The 6,977-nt window shown below is 39.7% G+C and overlaps 1 non-coding gene across 1 annotated transcript; it reads right to left on the reverse strand.

Moving 5' to 3' along the window:
* Positions 1 to 294: 294 nt before the first annotated feature.
* LOC148546345 (small nucleolar RNA R71) lies at positions 295 to 402 on the reverse strand. Its single transcript, XR_015900754.1, has one exon. It is a non-coding gene; the product is annotated as a small nucleolar RNA R71 (small nucleolar RNA).
* Between the last annotated feature and the right edge of the window lie 6,575 nt (positions 403 to 6,977).

The raw sequence follows: 6,977 nt of genomic DNA on the forward strand, positions 1-6,977 counted from the left end.
GCAAACAACTTTGAGCTGAAACCTCAACTAATTTCTCTGATGCAGCAGAACTGCAAGTTTCATGGACTTCCATCTGAAGATCCTTTTCAGTTCTTAACTGAATTCTTGCAGATATGTGATACTGTTAAGACTAATGGAGTAGATCCTAAAGTCTACAGGCTCATGCTTTTCCCTTTTGCTGTAAGAGACAGAGCTAGATTATGGTTGGATTCTCAACCCAAAGACAGCCTGAACTCTTGGGATAAGCTGGTCACGGCTTTCTTAGCCAAGTACTTTCCTCCTCAAAAGCTGAGCAAGCTTAGAGCTGATGTTCAAACCTTCAGACAGAAAGAAGGTGAATCCCTCTATGAAGCTTGGGAAAGATACAAACAGTTGACCAAAAAGTGTCCTTCTGACATGCTTTCAGAATGGACCATCCTGGATATATTCTATGATGGTTTATCTGAGCTATCAAAGATGTCACTGGACACTTCTGCAGGTGGATCCATTCACCTAAAGAAAACGCCTGCAGAAGCTCAAGAACTCATTGACATGGTTGCTAATAACCAGTTCATGTACACTTCTGAAAGGAATCCTGTGAATAATGGGACGCCTATGAAGAAGGGAGTTCTTGAAGTTGATACTCTGAATGCCATATTGGCTCAGAATAAAATATTGACTCAGCAAGTCAATATGATCTCTCAGAGTCTGCATGGAATGCAAGCTGCATCCAACAGTACTCAAGAGGCATCTTCTGAAGAAGAAGTCTATGATCCTGAGAACCCTGCAATAAGCAGAGGTAAATTACTTAGGTGAACCTTATGGAAACACCTATAACTCAACATGGAGAAATCATCAAAATTTCTCATGGAAGGATCAAAAGCCCCAACAAGGCTTTAATAATGGTGGAAGAAACAGGTTTAGCAATAGCAAACCTTTTCCATCATCCACTCAGCAACAGACAGAGAACTCTGAACAAAATGCTTCTAATTTAGCAAATCTAGTCTCTGATCTATCTAAGGCCACTGTAAGTTTCATGAATGAAACAAGGTCTTCCATTAGAAATTTGGAAGCACAAGTGGGCCAGCTGAGTAAAAGGATCACTGAAATCCCTCCTAGTACTCTCCCAAGCAATGTAGAAGAGAACCCAAAAGGAGAGTGCAAGGCCATTGACATAAGCGCCATGGCCGAACCTGTGAGGAGAGGAGAGGGCGTGAATCCCAAGGAGGAAGACCCCCTGGGACATCCAGTGGTCAATAAGGAGCTTCCCTCTGAGGAACCAAAGGAATCTGAGACTCATCTAGAGACCATAGAGATTCCATTGAACCTCCTTATGCCCTTCATGAGCTCTGATGAGTATTCCTCTTCTGAAGAGAATGAGGATGTTACTGAAGAGCAAACTGCCAAGTTTCTTGGTGCAATCATGAAGCTAAATACCAAATTATTTGGCATTGATACTTGGGAAGTTGAACCTCCCTTGTTCATCAATGAACTAAGTGATCTGGATCAACTGACATTGCCTCAGAAGAGACAGGATCCTGGAAAGTTCATAATACCATGTACCATAGGCACCATGATCTTTAAGGCTCTGTGTGACCTTGGTTCAGGAATAAACCTCATGCCCCTCTCTGTAATAGAGAAACTGGGAATCTATGGGGTGCAAGCTGCTAAAATCTCATTAGAGATGGCAGACAGCTCAAGAAAACAGGCTTATGGACAAGTAGAGGATGTATTAGTAAAGGTTGAAGGCCTTTACATCCCTGCTGATTTCATAGTCCTGGATACTGGAAAGGAAGAGGATGAATCCATCATCCTAGGAAGACCTTTCCTGGCCACAGCAAGAGCTGTGATTAATGTTGACAGAGGTGAAATAATCCTTCAATGGAATGAGGACTCCCTTGTGTTTAAAACTCAAGGATCTCCCTCTGCAACCATGGAGAGGAAGCAGAAAAAGCTTCTCTCAAGGCAGAGTCAACCAGAGCCCCCACAGTCAAACTCTAAGTTTGGTGTTGGGAGGCCACAACCAAACTCTAAGTTTGGTGTTGAACTCCCATATCCAAACTCTAAGTTTGGTGTTGGAGAGTCTCAACAAAGCTCTGCACATCTGTGAGGCTCCATGAGAGCCCACTGTCAAGCTATTGACATTAAAGAAGTGCTTGTTGGGAGGCAACCCAATGTTTATCTAATTCTTATCTTTATTGTTTTTCATGTTTTCTTAGGTTCATGATCATGTGGAGTCACAAAATAAACAAAAAAATCAAAAACAGGAATCAAAAACAGCAGAAGAAAAATCACACCCTGGAGGAGCATCTGTCTGGTGTTCAAACGCCAGAACAGAGCATAGTTCTGGCGCTGAACGCCCAGAATTGGAGCATCCTGGTGCTGAACGCCCAGAACAAGCATGGTTCTGGCGTTCAACGCCAGAAATGGCAGCAAAGGGGCGTTGAACGCCCAAAATGGGCACCAACCTGGCGCTGAACGCCCAGAGTTGTGTGCAAGGGCATTTTGCATGCCTAAATTGGTGCAGGGATGTAAATGCCTTGACACCTCAAGATCTGTGGACCTCACAGGATCACCTCAGGATCTGTGGACCCCACAGGATCCCCACCCACCTCCACTCACTCTCTTCTCTCTTCTCAATCATCCTCTATTCCCAATAAACACTCTTCCCTAATTAACCCTTTACCACTCACATCCAAACACCCACTTTCCTTCAAAATTCAACATCTCTTTCCCACCCAATCCTACCCATATGGCCGAATACACATCTCCCTCCATCTCCTCCATATCTTCTTCTTATTCTTCTATTCTTTCTTCTTTTGCTCGAGGGCGAGCAACATTCTAAGTTTGGTGTGGTAAAAAGCATAGCTTTTTTGTTTTTTTTTCCATAACCATTGATGGCACCTAAGGCCAGAAAAGCCTCTAGAAAGAGGAAAGGGAAGACAAAAGCTTCCATCAAGGGTCTATAGCTCAGTGGTAGAACATTTGACTGCAAATCAAGAGATCCCTGAGATACCTCAGGGGATACATTTTCTTCCACACAATTATTGGAAGCAACTAAGGGTGGAACATCAAGAGCACTCCATCATCCTTCATGAAATCAGAGAAGATCTAAAAGCAATGAAGGAGGAGCCGCCAAGGCAAGGAAGAGACATAGAAGAGCTCAAGGACATCACTAAGGTGGACTCATTCCTTGTTCTTACTTTCTCTGTTTTTCGTTTTCTATGTTATGTGCTTATCTATGTTTGTGTCTTCATTACATGATCATTAGTAGTTAGTAACTTTGTCTTAAAGTTATGAATGTCCTATGAATCCATCACCTCTCTTAAATGAAAAATGTTTTAATTCAAAAGAACAAGAAGTACATGAGTTTTGAATTTATCCTTGAACTTAGCTTAATTATATTGATGTGGTGACAATGCTTCTTGTTTTCTGAATGTATGCTTGAACAGTGCATATGTCTTTTGAAGTTGTTGTTTAAGAATGTTAAATATGTTGGCTCTTGAAAGAATGATGACTAGGAGACATGTTATTTGATAATCTGAAAAATTATAAAAATGATTCTTGAAGCAAGAAAAAGCAGCAAAGAACAAAGCTTGCAGAAAAAAAAATAGAAAAAAAATAGGCGAAAAAAAAAAATAGAAAGAAAAAGAAAAAGCAAGCAGAAAAAGCCAAAAGCTCTTAAAACCAAGAGGCAAGAGCAAAAAGCCAATAACCCTTAAAACCAAAAGGCAAGGGCAAATAAAAAGGATCCCAAGGCTTTGAGCATCAGTGGATAGGAGGGCCTAAAGGAATAAAATCCTGGTCTAAGCGGCTAAACCAAGCTGTCCCTAACCATGTGCTTGTGGCGTGTAGGTGTCAAGTGAAAACTTGAGACTGAGCGGTTAAAGTCAAGGTCCAAAGCAAAAAAAAAGGGTGTGCTTAAGAACCCTGGACACCTCTAATTGGGGACTTTAGCAAAGCTGAGTCACAATCTGAAAGGGTTCACCCAATTATGTGTCTGTGGCATTTATGTATCCGGTGGTAATACTGGAAAACAAAATGCTTAGGGCCACGGCCAAGACTCATAAAGAAGCTGTGTTCAAGAATCATCATACTGAACTAGGAGAGTCAATAACACTATTCGAAATCTGAAGTTCCTATAGATGCCAATCATTCTGAACCTCAATGGATAAAGTGAGATGCCAAAACTATTCAAGAGGCAAAAAGCTATAAGTCCCGCTCATATGATTGGAGCTATGTTTCATTGATAGTTTGAAATTTATAGTATATTCTCTTCTTTTTATCCTATTTGATTTTCAGTTGCTTGGGGACAAGCAACAATTTAAGTTTGGTGTTGTGATGAGCGGATAATTTATACGCTTTTTGACATTGTTTTTAGTATGTTTTTAGTAGGATCTAGTTACTTTTAGGGATGTTTTCATTAGTTTTTATGTTAAATTCACATTTCTGGACTTTACTATGAGTTTGTGTGTTTTTCTGTGATTTCAGGTATTTTCTGGCTGAAATAGAGGGACTTGAGCAGAAATCAGATTCAGAGGTTGAAAAAGGACTGCTGATGCTGTTGGATTCTGACCTCTCTGCACTCAAAGTGGATTTTCTGGAGCTACAGAACTCGAAATGGCGCGCTTCCAATTGCGTTGGAAAGTAGACATCCAGGGCTTTCCAGAAATATATAATAGTCCATACTTTGGCCAAGAATTGACGACGTAAACTGGCGTTCAACGCCAGCCTTCTGCCCAAATCTGGCGTCCAGCGCCAGAAAAGGATCCAAAACCAGAGTTGAACGCCCAAACTGGCACAGAAACTGGCGTTCAACTCCACAAATGGCCTCTGCACGTACTACACTTAAGCTCAGCCCAAACACACACCAAGTGGGCCCCGGAAGTGGATTTATGCATCAATTGCTTACTCATGTAAACCCTAGTGACTAGTTTATTATAAATAGGACCTCTTACTAGTCTTTTAGACCATCTTTGGATTACCTTATGATCCTTTGATCACGTTTTAGGGGGCTGGCCATCTCGGCCATGCCTGGACCTTCACTTATGTATTTTCAACGGTAGAGTTTCTACACTCCATAGATTAAGGTGTGGAGCTCTGCTGTTCCTCAAAGATTAATGCAAAGTACTACTGTTTTCTATTCAATTATTCTTATTTCGCTTCTAAGATATCCATTCGCACCCAAGAACGTGATGAAGGTGATGATTATGTGTGACGCTCATCATCCTTCTCCCTTATGAACGCGTGCCTGACAAACACTTCTGTTCTACATGAAATAAGCTAGAATGAGTATCTCTTAGATTTCCTAACCAGAATCTTCGTGGCGTAAGCTAGAATGATGGCGGCATTCAAGAGAATCCGGAAAGTCTAAACCTTGTCTGTGGTATTCCGAGTAGGATTCAATGATTGAATGACTGTGACGAGCTTCAAACTCGCGAGTGCTGGGCGTTAGTGACAGACGCAAAAGGAGGGTGAATCCTATTCCAGCATGATCGGGAACCGACAGATGAATAGCCGTGCCGTGACAGGGTGCGTGAGCATATTATTCACTGAGAGGAGGGGATGTAGCCACTGACAACGGTGATGCCCTTGCATAAAGCCAGCCATGGAAAGGAGTAAGACTGACTGGATGAAGATAGCAGGAAAGCAGAGATTCAGAGGAACGAAAAGCATCTCCATTCGCTTATCTGAAATTCCTACCAATGAATTACATAAGTATCTCTATCCCTATTTTATTATATAATATTCGAAAACACCATTATCACTTTATATCTGCCTAACTGAGATTTACAAGGTGACCATAGCTTGCTTCATACCAACAATCTCCGTGGGATTCGACCCTTACTCACGTAAGGTATTACTTGGACGACCCAGTGCACTTGCTGGTTAGTTGTATCGAAGTTGTGACAATTATGAATTAAGATCAGAGCATCAAGCTTTGGAGCCATTACCAGGATTTGTTCGAGCCTGGAGATCACAATTTCGTGCACCAAGTTTTTGGCGCCGTTGCCGGGGATTGTTTGAGTTTGGACAACTGACGGTTCATCTTGTTGCTCAGATTAGGTAATTTTCTTTTTGTTTTCTTTTCAAAAATTTTTCAAAAATCTTTCAAAAATTCTTTTTTGTTTTCGAAAAAAAAAAGTTTTCAAAAAAAAAAAAATTTGTTTTCAAAAATAAATTATTCTATGGCTTCAAAATTTTTAAGAATGAATTCTAGTGTTTCATGAAATATGTTGAATCATATCTGGCTGTAAAGCCATACCCAAACTACTTTGGGATTAGTATTCAACTAATCACTCCAGCCCATGTAATTATATGTTAAAGCTTGGCTGGCTGTTAAGCCATGCCAGACCCTTTGATTGGAGCTTTAAGACTAACATGGCAAGATTCCTGGAATTCATATTAAAAATTTTGGAATCCTTATTTTTCCTTTTTCTAAATAATTTTTCGAAAAATATAAAATAAAAATCCAAAAAAAATTAGAAAATCATAAAAATCAAAAATATTTTTGTGTTTCTCGTTTGAGTCTTGAGTCATATCATAAGTTTGGTGTCAATTGCATGTGCATCTAGCATTTTTCGAAAATTTCATGCATTCATAGTGTTCTTCATGATCTTCAAGTTATTCTTGGTAAGTCTTCTTGCTTGATCTTGATGATTTTTTATTTTGTGTCTTTTCATGTTTATCATATGCATTCTTGAATTCGTAGTGTCCAAACATTGAAGAATTCTAAGTTTGGTGTCTTGCATGTTTTCTTTGCATTAAAAATTTTTCAAAATTGTGTCTATGATGTTCATCTTGACATTCATAGTGTTCTTGGTGTTCATCTTGACATTCATAGCACTCTTGCATACATCACATGTTTTGATCTAAAAATTTCATGCATTGCATAATTTTCATGTTTTTCATAAAAATTTCAAAAATCAAAAAAATATCTTTCTCTTTTTCTATCATCAAATTCGAAAATTTGAGTTGACTTTTTCAAAAATTTTTAA

This window comes from Arachis ipaensis, chromosome B9 (assembly GCF_059453495.1).
Source record: "Arachis ipaensis isolate K30076 ecotype BB chromosome B9, ASM5945349v1, whole genome shotgun sequence".
In the NCBI taxonomy this organism is placed as follows: domain Eukaryota; kingdom Viridiplantae; phylum Streptophyta; class Magnoliopsida; order Fabales; family Fabaceae; genus Arachis; species Arachis ipaensis.